Source organism: Lepus europaeus, chromosome 22, assembly GCF_033115175.1.
Source record: "Lepus europaeus isolate LE1 chromosome 22, mLepTim1.pri, whole genome shotgun sequence".
NCBI classification, from domain to species: domain Eukaryota; kingdom Metazoa; phylum Chordata; class Mammalia; order Lagomorpha; family Leporidae; genus Lepus; species Lepus europaeus.
Genome location: NC_084848.1, coordinates 18,580,261 through 18,592,826, shown reverse-complemented (window position 1 = coordinate 18,592,826; position 12,566 = coordinate 18,580,261). Strand labels below are relative to the sequence as shown.

The following is a 12,566-nucleotide window of genomic DNA, read 5'->3' as shown; positions in this document are numbered from 1 at the left end:
GCTGTGACCCAAGCCTATGGGCCATGATCTGCTGCTTTCCCAGGTGCATTAGCAGGGAGCTGGATCAGAAATAGAATAGGCAGGACCTGAACCAGCGCCCAGATGGGATGCCAGCAGTACAGGCAGCAGCTTAACCAGTTATGCCACAACGCTTGACCCTAGATAATTCCTTGTGTGTTCAAGAGTAGCCCAGGGCAGGAAGAAAAATTGGACAGCACTAGGGAGCATAAGACAAACCCAAGGTAGGAGGTCAAGCAGACCAATGATTCCAATGTGCTGGGAGGTATATAGAGAACGAGTGACGGAGACCTGGCAGACAGCCATGGGAGACAGCTGGTCTCAGGTGTTCAGAGCTCAGATCACAGTACACACAGGATGAAAAGTGTCAAGAGGCTGCCCATCCCCACCTCTCAGGCTGAACCCTAAAATGCCTATTCATGGGAAAGGAGAGAAATCCTTAGTTTACTGAGATTTTCTTCACTGCCGCAACAAAGAATGAATGTCCTAAAAATAAGGCTTAAGTAGAAATGTAGAAAATAAAGCTACATTTTGTGAGAACCTAAACTTGTGAAATGAGATTTGAGGAGAGAATATTTTGATCAATAGGAAAAGAAGAGTACTTAGGGGGCATTATAGTGCAGCTGGTTATGCCACCTTGTGGGATATCCACATTCCATATCAGAGTGCCACTTTGAGCCCTTGCTACTTCATGCTTCTGATCAGTTTTTTGCTGATGTACCTGGTAAGCAACACAGACGGTCTATGATTTGTGTCCTGCCACTCACAATGGAGACCCGAATGGAGTTCCAGCTACCTGATTTCAGTTTAGCTTAGCACTGGCTGCTGAAAGTATTTGGAGAGTGAACTAGCAGATGGGCAAAGATGGATCTCTCTCTCTCTCTCACCATTACCAAACATTTCAAGTGGATGAAAATAAATATTTATGTTAAAATAAAAAAAGGAATAACGCTGATTTCTCCCATGTAATGTCTTAGTATTCAACAAACATAAGAAAACCTTAACAGTGGACGTTAGTTTTTTTAAAAATAAGAATTAAACACATTGACTAAGGACACTTACAGCATTTAAAATAAGAATCACTGAAGAATGGTGTTAGATACATATTCGCTGTCAACTTGTCTCTTCCACCTTGCCACAGCCAGAGTTATAACAATCAGCTGAGTGGAAAAACACAACTCATTTTCTCCTTGAAAATGTGACACTTCTCTTGATTTATTCTCTGCAGGGTAACTGCCATTGTTTCTATCTTCAGAGAATATCCTGAATTTAGGTCAACAGATCCTGACCTGACTGAGCTATGTTCAAATAGCTTTAGAAATGAGAAATAGACTGCTTTTTAAGTTTTTTTTTTTTGTAAGAGCATCTTCAGTAATTGGCAATTAACCTTAGAAAGTTCTCTAGTATTTAACTTCTCTTCCAAAGGCTCTGCCTTTGAAAACTTCAGGGTTAATTATAGGAAGGAAAATATTGGTCACTTAAAATGTTGCTGGGTGAACACTTAAGAAGTGATATCTGAAGACAAAAAGAAATGATGAAAGAGGCATCACCAGGATTTTGATTCCTTTTTTGCAAACCACTAGTTCTCACTAAATGGTTAATAAAGCACTGCATATATTTATAGAAAGGAATTGAAGCCTGTGGTATGGTATCCAGCGCTAGCTAAGTATGCCCATTCTTTCTTCCCTATCCCACCTGCCAACCCTGATACCCTTTTTTCTTGTCCACATTTCTGTGTGTAGGCCTATTTTCTGTATTCTTGAACAATTGAGAAGCGTCTTATCTTTAGATAATATGTAAAATACAAAGACAGCAGTTTTTTCAATGTTCACAATAAACCTGTAGATGTTCAAGAGAAAACTTTTCCTATTCAGATATAGAAACGAGTATCCTCCTTCATGACCACACAAATACTCAGTACCAGATTAGGTAAGAAACCCTGCTCTGAATTCGGTTTTACATCTCTCCATATCACTAAGCTACTTTATGTGTATCCTTGAAGTTGAAGCAGAATCACAGAGACCAACTTATTCACTGTCAGAATCAAGCCCTTTAGTTGGACTTGGGATGCTGTGTCCTAAAGATGAATGCTCCCTGCTTTCAACACTGACAGCATTCCCAGGACATCTGGCCTATCATCAGTGCACTTCGTAACACTCAGCACCTGTGAGAGTGGAGCCAAGCGTCATTACCATGGTCTGAAACTTTGTTCGCTCCAGCCCTTCTGGTTGCCTACCTTCCCCCAAGAAAGCAAGGTACCTGTTTATTCTAATCAAGGTAAATTCATCCAGACCCTCTAGGCCACCAAGTATGTTATAGATACACAATGCCAGATTATATATATATATATATATATATATATATATATATATATATATTGCAGAGATAAAGGGAGATATGGATATGTATGTACTATACTGTAAAGAAAAAAAAAAAAACACTGGGGGTTGGTGCCATGGCTCACTTGACTAATCGTCCGCCTGAGGCACCGGCATCCCATATGGGCTCCGGGTTCTAGCCCATATGGGCTCCGGCTGCTCCTCTTCCAGTCCGGCTCTCTGCTGTGGCATGGGAAGGCAGTGGAGGATGGCCCAAGTGCTTGGGCTCCTGCACCCACATGGGAGACCAGGAGAAGCACCTGGCTCCTGGCTTTGGATTGGCGTAGCTCCAGCAGTAGCGGCCATTTGGGGGTGAAACAACGGAAGGAAGACCTTTCTCTCTTGTTTCTCTCTCTCATTGTCTGTAACTCTACCTCTTAAATAAATAAATAAAATCTTTAAAATAAAAAAAAAAACACTAAAACCCATCAAGGGCTATGAATACAAACTAAGCTCCTCTAATTAAATGACTCATTCAAGTCAATAAATAGTACCCTGTAACCCTAAAAAATTAACATAGCTTCCAAAATTACCAACCTTTTGTTAAGGGGCTAGTTTATCTTTTGAGAGGAGGTGATTATATATTCAATAGTAACATTAAACCATTAACCCCAATGAATTCATAATTAAAATTGCTGACACTATATGAGAAATAAATTTCTTAGCAAATGTATTTTGAACATATACTACATCTGTGGCACTGGAATACGTGCTGGAACTAGTGATGAATAAGAAGAAATATGGTGCCTGCTCTCATGGTACTTACAGTGCTGTAAAAGGAGGAAAATGTAACTAAATCATACAGCAGCTTAGTCATATGGGAACAAGTCTCTGGTTTCTTGTTTTTTGATATTCCATACAATGAAAATAATTTTTTAAAAGATTTATTTATTTGAATATCAGAGTTACACAGAAAGAGGAGAGGCAGAGAGACAGAGAGAGACAGAGAGAGAGAGAGAGCAAGAGAGAGAGAGATCTTCATCTGTTGGTTCAGTCCCCAATTGGCTGCAATGGCCAGAGCTGTGCCAATCCGAAGCCAGGAGCTCCTTCCAGGTCTCCCACACAGTGCAGGGGCCCAGGGACTAGGGCCATCTTCTACTGCTTTCCCAGGCCATAGCAGAGAGCTAGATCAGAAGTGGAGCAGCCAGGTCTCCAACCAGTGCGCATATGGGATGCCGATGCTTCAGGCCAGGGCTTTAACCCACTACACCACAGCACCGGCCCCTGAAGATGATAATTTTACCTAACTCACAGCTCATCTTAAATGAAGAAACACATAAAAACGTATATGCCAGTGTCTGCTGCATGAAATATACAGAGCTATCCAGTTTATCTATGTCAGTCCAATCACATCCATATGGTAACTAGTATGAACTCAAATGAAAATATCTACTTATTTAAACTTAAATACTTAACGGCATCATGCAGCTTTACTCAAATTATCTTCAACCCTCATTAAAGTACTGTAGTGCAGACATTATCACTCCTATGCTGGGTACCTGAGGTTGATTTACACCGGTAATCGGTCCAATAGTTAGGTCTACAACTGCCAATGACACAGTCAGGAGGCCAGTTAGGCTGGCCTCTCCTTCTCTCTCCCTCATCTTCTAGTATGAGAGTTTACACTGCACCCACAACATACAGTCTTTGCCAGATAGAGCATCTAAAGAGCAAAGAGTAACACCTTAACAGGGAAATTAAACTATCCTTCCATCCCCCTGAACATACAATCATGTTGTATAAACCTTAGGATAGCCTGAGAAAGACATAGCAGGTACAGTCGTTATTTTTAAAGCAGAAAACCTCACATATTGACAACATGAGGATCAGGACTAGACAGGTACAAAAAATTTCATTGTTGCCTTCTTCATTTAGTGAGATACTTTATTAAGATTTATTTAGACTTTTTTTTGGCAAATGTTCACTGTCTGCTGTGTCTAGCTTCCTTGATGCAAAGATATCTTGACTCAGAATATTAAGAATTCTATCACTTAGTCTCAGGCAAATATCTCCTGATGTCAGGGCTCCTCAATAACCACTAGCCTCATGTATGTTCAGAGATTTAACAATAATATAATATCATGATTAAAATTTCCATAGACACAAATGATTTATAACTAGGAAAAGCTGTAATTATCGTGGGCTCACCAGAAATTTAAAAACGTGTGGAGGGTGGCTCCCAGGTTTACTTGAGGAGCAAGCCCTGCACTACTGCTGTCTGCTAATTGAGCTGGTGGAAAGTTCAGAGTAATGATTGTGCATGCCAGGATTCATCTGCCAAGTAACAATTATGAATCCCAGCAGGGAACAGAAAGCCATGTGTTACCCGAAATAGCAAACAGACCCAAAGTCGAGGTGGAGGGAGGATAATTAGTGTGAGAAGCAAGAAAGAGAGACTAATTTTTTAAAGGAAAATAATAGGCCACAAATCATTTTAAAGATGAAATAATAAAGTAAACCTTGTAGTTTCAGCAACTGAGAAATTCAGCGAGAGACATAGTAACACAAACTAGGTTAGTTACAAAGTCACTTGTTACCAGAGAACTTGTTCCAAAAAGAAAGTAGCAGAGTCTACTGCAGATGCTTGACCACACATGAAATGAGTAATTTAAGACAGATTTTATAGTACTTCAGCTATCACAGAGTCAGGGATATGGACCAGGATAAAAGCAGCAAAGTGGAGGGGAGACACATCTATGCGCTTTGTCAGTCTAACAGTTTTGTCTTGTCTGGTGTCACATATCTATAAAGTGAATTACTATGGTAAACAGTCATGATTTGAGGAAAGGCATTTGGTTTGACGTTTTGATTCAGAGAATAATAATCCAAGACAGAACCTGAGGAGAATGTTCTCTATTTTATTTGTACATCTTTCCTGTATGTATTTTTTTTTCCTGTCTCCTATCTCTAGAATATATGATTGATTTAGCTGGAACCCTGCCTGTCTTATTCACTACTCTATCATCACAGGCTAGAAAAACCCCTGGAGTTTAGTAGTGATTCCATAAACATTTTCTTAAGTCTAAGACTACGTTGTTTTCTATACGAAAACACCTGCTTTGCGACCATCCTTGACTGATCATCTAGCATACTGTAGAAATATGGATCCAAAATGACATAGCCTCAAAATTTTAAAGACCCTGTTTTTCTCCAATTTTCTTTCTTTCTTTCTTTATTTATTTTTTTATTTTTGACAGGCAGAGTGGATAGTGAGAGAGAGAGAGACAGAGAGAAAGGTCTTCCTTTTTGCCGTTGGTTCACCCTCCAATGGCCGCCGCGGTAGCGCGCTGCGGCCGGCACACCGCGCTGATCCGATGGCAGGAGCCAGGTGCTTATCCTGGTCTCCCATGGGGTGCAGTGCCCAAGGACTTGGGCCATCCTCCACTGCACTCCCTGGCCACAGCAGAGAGCTGGCCTGGAAAAGGGGCAACCGGGACAGGATCGGTGCCCCGACCGGGACTAGAACCTGGTGTGCCGGCGCCGCAAGGCGGAGGATTAGCCTAGTGAGCCGCGGCGCCGGCTCAATTTTCATTTTTAATGATAACAAAACTGAAGCTTCTCTCATTTTCTTCAAATTGTTTCTTTCTCATGGCTTAAATAAAATAAATAAATCTTAATTAAGAGTTACGAAGGGGCCGGTGCCGTGGCTCAACAGGCTAATCTTCCGCCTAGCGGCACCGGCACACCAGGTTCTAGTCCCGGTTGCCCCTCTTCCAGGCCAGCTCTCTGCTGTGGCCCAGGAGTGCAGTGGAGGATGGCCCAAGTGCTTGGGCCCTGCACCCCATGGGAGACCAGGAAAAGCACCTGGCTCCTGCCTTCGGATCAGCGCAGTGTGCCACAGCGCGCCAGCCACGGCGGCCATTGGAGGGTGAACCAATGGCAAAGGAAGACCTTTCTCTCTCTCTCTCTCTCTCTCTCTCTCTCTCTCTCTCACTGTGCACTCTGTCAAAAAAAAAAAAAAAAGAGTTACGAAGAACAAGAGTGAGAGAGAGCAAAAGCAAGAGTCATCCATCTAGGGCAGGTGTGGTGGCACAGCGGGTTATTTCCCTGGCCTGCAGTGCCAGCATCCCTTATAGGCACTGGTTCTAGTCCCGGCTGCTCCTCTTCCCATCCAGCTCTCTGCTATTGCCTGGGATAGCAGTAGATAACGACCTAAGTTCTTGGGCCTCTGCACCTGCGTGGGAGACCTAGAAAAAGCTCCTGGCTCCAGATCAGCGCAGCTCCAGCCTTTGCAGCCATCTGAGGAGTGAACCAGAGGATAGAATCTCTCTGTGTCTCTACCTCTCTCTGTATCTGTCTTTCAAATAAATAAATAAATAAATCTTTTTCCATCCACTTGTTTACTCCCCAGGACTGTGCCAGGTGGAAGCCAGGAGCTTAGAGCTTCTCCACGGTCTCCCATGTGGATGCAGGGGCCCAAGTACTTGGGTCATCTTTTGCTGCTTTCCCAGGCCACTAGCAGGGAGCTGGATGGATGCGGGGTAGCTGCGTCTCAAACTGGTGTCCTATAGGATGCCAGCATCTCAGATGGCGGCTTAACTCACTGTGGCACAACACAGACCCCTTGTAGCTTTTTAGACTCTGCTTTACCTTTTTCTATTCTGAAGTTGTAATCTTTCTCCAGTTATCTTATTTGGCATCTGATCGATGCTTCCAATATAAAACTCCTGCCTGTCATTATCTATGGAAATACCTCCCAGTATTACTTTGATTACTTATTTATTTTTGCTCTAGTTGAAGGTTATAGAAAGAGATCTTTACTCTCCAAATGCCAGCTACTTTCAGGAGCTGGGCCAGACCAAATCCAGGAACCCAAAACTCAGTCTGTGTCTTCCACATGAGTGGCAGAGACCAAAATTCTTGAGCCGTCACCTGCTGTTTCTCAGAGTGCCCATCAGCAGTAAGTTGGATCAGAAGCAGGGGAGCTGGAACGTAAAGGAGGTTCTTGGATACGGGATGCAGGTTTCCTAAGTAACAACTTAACTGCTGTACCTCGTGCACACCCATATGGCTTTTTATTATTATCTCACTTGTTTATTTTCTGTTTGTAAAATTCCTGCAAAACATAGCCTTGATTAGTCATGTCTCCTATCTTGTTTCATTGCACTTAACTTCTCTTTATCTTTTTAATCTACTGCAACTAGACACTCCAGCACTTTCCTAGGAAGCACCAGTCTCAATCTTTGCAGTCCCACATCTTCTGTGATTAGGAAAAAAAAAAAAAAAACCTTAAATAACACTTTATTCAGTTACTTAACTACAGATATTGAGCATTTAGCTTCAGACATTATTTATTTTAAACCTGGAAGATTTGATTAAATTACATGCTGTGAAGAAGTGTGGTAAGGTTTAATAACACATGTAACTAACACCAAGAACCTAGGCTATAGCAGGTGCTCATGACTGTAGTAAGTCTAAAAAGGCATAGGTATCTGTTAACAAAAAAAAGGTGGCCACTTAAATGACTATGAAGGGGAATGAATTTTATTGTTCTACACTGTCAGCAATGTGATTTTAATCTTGAACTCTTTGCCATAATCCCTATTATCAAATATTTCCATTAAATGGTTTATAAATTTAATGGGAATAAATGAAAAATGTGTGTGTATGTGTGTGTGTCTGTGTGTGTGGAGAGAGATATTAAAGAAAAATACTGTAATTTAATTCAAAAGTACCTTTGAATTAGGGATTTTATTTTTGCCATGATTTAGTGATTTGATAGACTGTAGGAAAAAAATGTTCATTGATAACATTTGGTAAAGTTAGCTATATCTCACGGGGAGCCAAAATATCTATTTTAAAACTTCCCCTTGGGGCCAGCCCTGTGGTGCAGTGGGTTAAGGCCCCAGCCTGCAGTGCCAGCATCATATATGGGTGCTGGTTGGAGTCCCAGCTGCTCCACTTTTGATCCAGCTCTCTGCTGTGGCCTAGGAAAGCAGTAGAATATGGCCCAAGTCCTTGGGACCCTGCATTCATGTGGGAGACCCAGAAGAAGCTCCTGGCTTCGGATCAGCACAGCTCTGGCCATTGAGGCCATATGGGGAGTGAACCAGTGGCAGGAAGACCTCTCTCCCTCTTCCTCTCAGTAACTCTGCCTTTCAAATAAATAAATAAATAAATCTTTGAAAAAAAAAAAAAAAGGCTTCCCCTTTTGCAGCAGGTGCCATAGTGCAACAGATTAAGCTGCCGCCTAGACTGCATTGATGGCATCCCGTGCAGACACTGATTCAGGTCCTGGCTGCTCCACTTCCAATCCGGCTCCCTGGTAATGCATCTGGAAGAGCAGCAGAGGATGGCCCAAGAGCTTGAGTCCCAGCACCCACGTTGAAGATCCTGAAGAAGCTCCTGGTTCTGGGCTCCGAATGAGTCCAGGTCTGCGCGTTGCAGCCATTTGGGAAGTGAACCAGTGAATGGATGGGAGATTCATTCTTTCTCCCTCTCCCTCTCTCATACACACATACACACACACACACAGAGCCTTTTTTTAAAATTTTCTTTTATTTGACAGATAGAGTTAGACAGTGAGAGAGAGTTAAAGGTCTTCCTTCCGTTGGTTCACCCCCCAAATGGCCGCTACTACCGGAGCTACGCCAATCCGAAGCCAGGAGCCAGGTGCTTCTTCCTGGTCTCCCATGAGGGTACAGGGGCCCAGCACCTGGGCCATCCTCCACTGCCCTCCTGGACCACAGCAGAGAGCTGGACTTGAAGAGGAGCAGCCGGGACTAGAACCTGGCACCCATATGGGGTGCCGGCGCCACAGGCGGACGATTAACCTAGTGAGCCACGCTGCTGGCCCCAGCCTTTCAAATATATAAAAAAATCTTTTAAATAAATGAGTGAACACTGGGAACCAACATTAAAAAAAAAGTATTAGCTTTGCGCAGTGGCAGTATCGTAGCCAATGAGGTTTATCCGAGGCGCGATTATTGCTAATTGAAAAAAAAGTATTACTTACCAAGTCATTGATTGGCTTAAAGAAGTGCTAATAAAGATGTTTCTTAATTGTAGAAAAAAAAAGATTTAATAAAATACTAAAGCTTTTTTAAATTTGCTTTCTTATAAGAATTTTTAACTAAACCACAGAACTCAGATCCTGCTTCCTATAAAATGTATCCTTCGAATGAGGTTAAAATAAAAAGTAGTGTCAGGACCAACGTTGTGGCATAGCGGGTTAAACCATTGCCTGCCATACTGTCATCCCATATGGGTGCTGGTTCAAGTCCTGGCTGCTCCACTTCCAATCCAGCTCCCCACTACTCTTCCTGGGAAAGCAATGGAAGATGGTCCAAGTCTCTGAGCCCTTTTATCCATGTGGAAGTCCCAGCCAAAGCTCCCGGCCACTGGGGCTTTTGAGGAGTGAACCATTGGATGAAACATATCCCTAGCTCTCTCTCCTCCTTTCTCCTCCCGTAGCTCTTTCAGAGAAATAAAGAAGAATTTGGTAGTGTTACATAGGCTGTTCAAGGGGAACAATTCCATTAGATTTTTGTAGATATTTTATTGTATATTTATGCCAAGTTTCATATTTTGATATGTTGCCCTCCATTGAGATTTTCAAGTGTACTGAGAAACACATTCAGAGTTAGGCATTGAGTTTCTCATTTTGCATTATAAAATGACATTTCTTTACTCATGTTTTCAAATGTGGATTTATTATTACTGCGAACAATTTGAGCCATCATTTTAATTTTCAAATGTACTTGGCTTAACCATCTTACTGGGAAAAGTTGGAAAATACCTGGCTTTCATCTAAACTGTCTTTCCACAACCCCTCAATAACTCATTCTTAGAAATTTTCTCTTAAGATTTGGGTGACTCATCTCAGCTTTCTCATTCTGGCAATCAAAACATTTGATACATATCTTAGTTTTTTTTTTTTCCTATACTTCTACCCTCTTTAAATTGCCATGGTGATGAGAGTGCTGCTCCTCTCTGATCAGGAAAGATGACATTGAACAATGTTTTACTATATTACTTCATAAATATGTGCCCTACAGTCATTCTGTTGGTCCTCAATGAGAATTCACCAGTATATGGATTCTACTGCCTGTTTATTACATCTTTAATCAAAATGTCTAATCAAAATCTTTTTTGACTAAGGGCATGTTTGTATTTGTTCTCTGTCCCTGTTTTTTTCTGTTTCCATTTTTTCTAACAACATTTGCAGAAAAATGAACATGAAACTAAGTCTCATTACAGATTAATTTAGACAATATATCTGTGGATATTATCAGAGGCCTTCTTGCCCTTGGTAAGACAAATCCCATGACAAAGCTGACTTCTACCTTCTGGTCATTCTTATAGAGACTCGTGCAACATATTGACAACAATATAGTGTCGCAAGCTTCATTGAGGCAGTTCCAGTACTGAGCTTGACCCTCAAAAGTGTGTCAATAGAGATTCCATTCTGAATGTAGAAGATTTGTTATCCTCTACTCCTGGCTCCTGTTGTTGTCCTATGGCTTAACTTCTTCCCTAATGCCTATGATTCCCTCTAAACATGGTCCATGGACTTGTTTTTACATTATACAAATATTTAAAAAGTGTCATTCATATTCTCCATCACACCAACCAGCTCTTTCCACTGAAACAATTCTGATCCAAGAAAATAGAAGCTGAAATAAGTGGTTTCCCCAATGATACCTGAAAATCACTCACTGGAATTATCTGCTTTTTGAAGGAAAAAGAAAATGACATGTCTTTGTCTCAACATTTTTTTACCTCTCACTATGATTATGAGAAAAAATCATGTTGGCTCTTAGAAGATAGACAGAAAAAAAGGGAAAGGGGAAGTAGAGGAATCAATGAAGATGCATTAAGGAAAAATATTGTTACAACTCCAGAAAAACATCCTTTATATTTCTTAACCTTCTGTATCTTCAATCATGATCATTATCACACTCACTACCCCTACACACACAGGTGTACACAAGCTCATATTCATACAGGCATACACATGGAATTGAAGCAAAATAAAGAGAAGAGAGAAGATACAGAAGATGAGGTTACAAATAGTAGTGTCACTGTGTGATGTGAAGGACATCTGTCAGAATGGCTTATGTTAGTTCCGTATCCCAACCCTGACTTCTAACTTTACGCCTTCCAGTGTCAATATAGTTATTCCTGGTTCTTCCCTCCCAGGAAAAAAAAAATCACCTAAACAGTTGGGTATCAAAGCAGGCTGCAGCCCAGCATGCTGAAATCCATGAATACTGCTAATTTCACACCTGCCTCTGGCTCTCAAGTGCTGAAAAAGCTACTCTAATGCAAGGAGCACAACCCCTGGGCACATATTTGCTCTCAGTCTGCTGCCTCTGCCACTTAGGAAAGCCCTTTGCTTCCTTTCTGTTTTTTGCTGCTTTATTCAGGTCTAACCCAGGAAATGTGCTTCAAGGCATGGCTGTTGAGAGGCTGTCCGGAGGAAAGAGGTGCATGGCATCTCTGTCCCACAGGGTGGACATTGATGAGGGTTTCAGTGGATCACATTTCAATCCAGGATATAATATGGAGTGTGTGCAGTGCCCTGAAATACCCTTTCAGGTGTGGAGAAAACAAACTAAGATGAATCAGTTACAGCTTTTTGACTTTCACAATATGTTTATAAAGATAGGCAAGATTCTTAGATTTAGGGAAATAAATGGGATGGGTTCTCCAAAGGAATCTGTTGGTTTCAGACTCCAGCAAAAGAGTACAAACTAGTTCTTAGGGTGAGAGTGGTTAAAAGTTTATATGGAAAGCGAGCTTTGAATTTGACTTAGAATTCAGAACAGAAGGAAGGAAATGTTTCAGATTAGATCACACAATTGATAAGGGCATGATTGGTAATTTTTGGGAGAATGGGAAATAATCCTTTGATATGCAAAGATAGAATGCAAACTGGTGAATATCTAGTAACTGGGAAGGTTGCCATATGTGAAGTCTAACTGAATAGTTGAGTTTAATGGAAGAAGATATTAAATTCCAGGCAGAAGACATGTGATTCTTGATTTGTATTTATATTCATAATCTTTTCAGACTTTTAGGTCCATCATCTGATAAGTGTTTTGAGAAGGGTCCCTGGAGCATTGTGTGGTAAGAGGTGATGAGAAACAGCTTAACTAGTAATAGAGAAACAGGACATACACTCTATGTAAAATAAGGAGAAAATGAAGAGGTAAAGATAAGATGTAT

At 41.3% G+C, this 12,566-nt stretch overlaps 1 pseudogene; it reads left to right on the top strand.

Moving 5' to 3' along the window:
- Positions 1 to 9,268: 9,268 nt before the first annotated feature.
- On the top strand, positions 9,269 to 9,418 carry LOC133751739 (U4 spliceosomal RNA; annotated as a pseudogene).
- Positions 9,419 to 12,566: the final 3,148 nt, after the last annotated feature.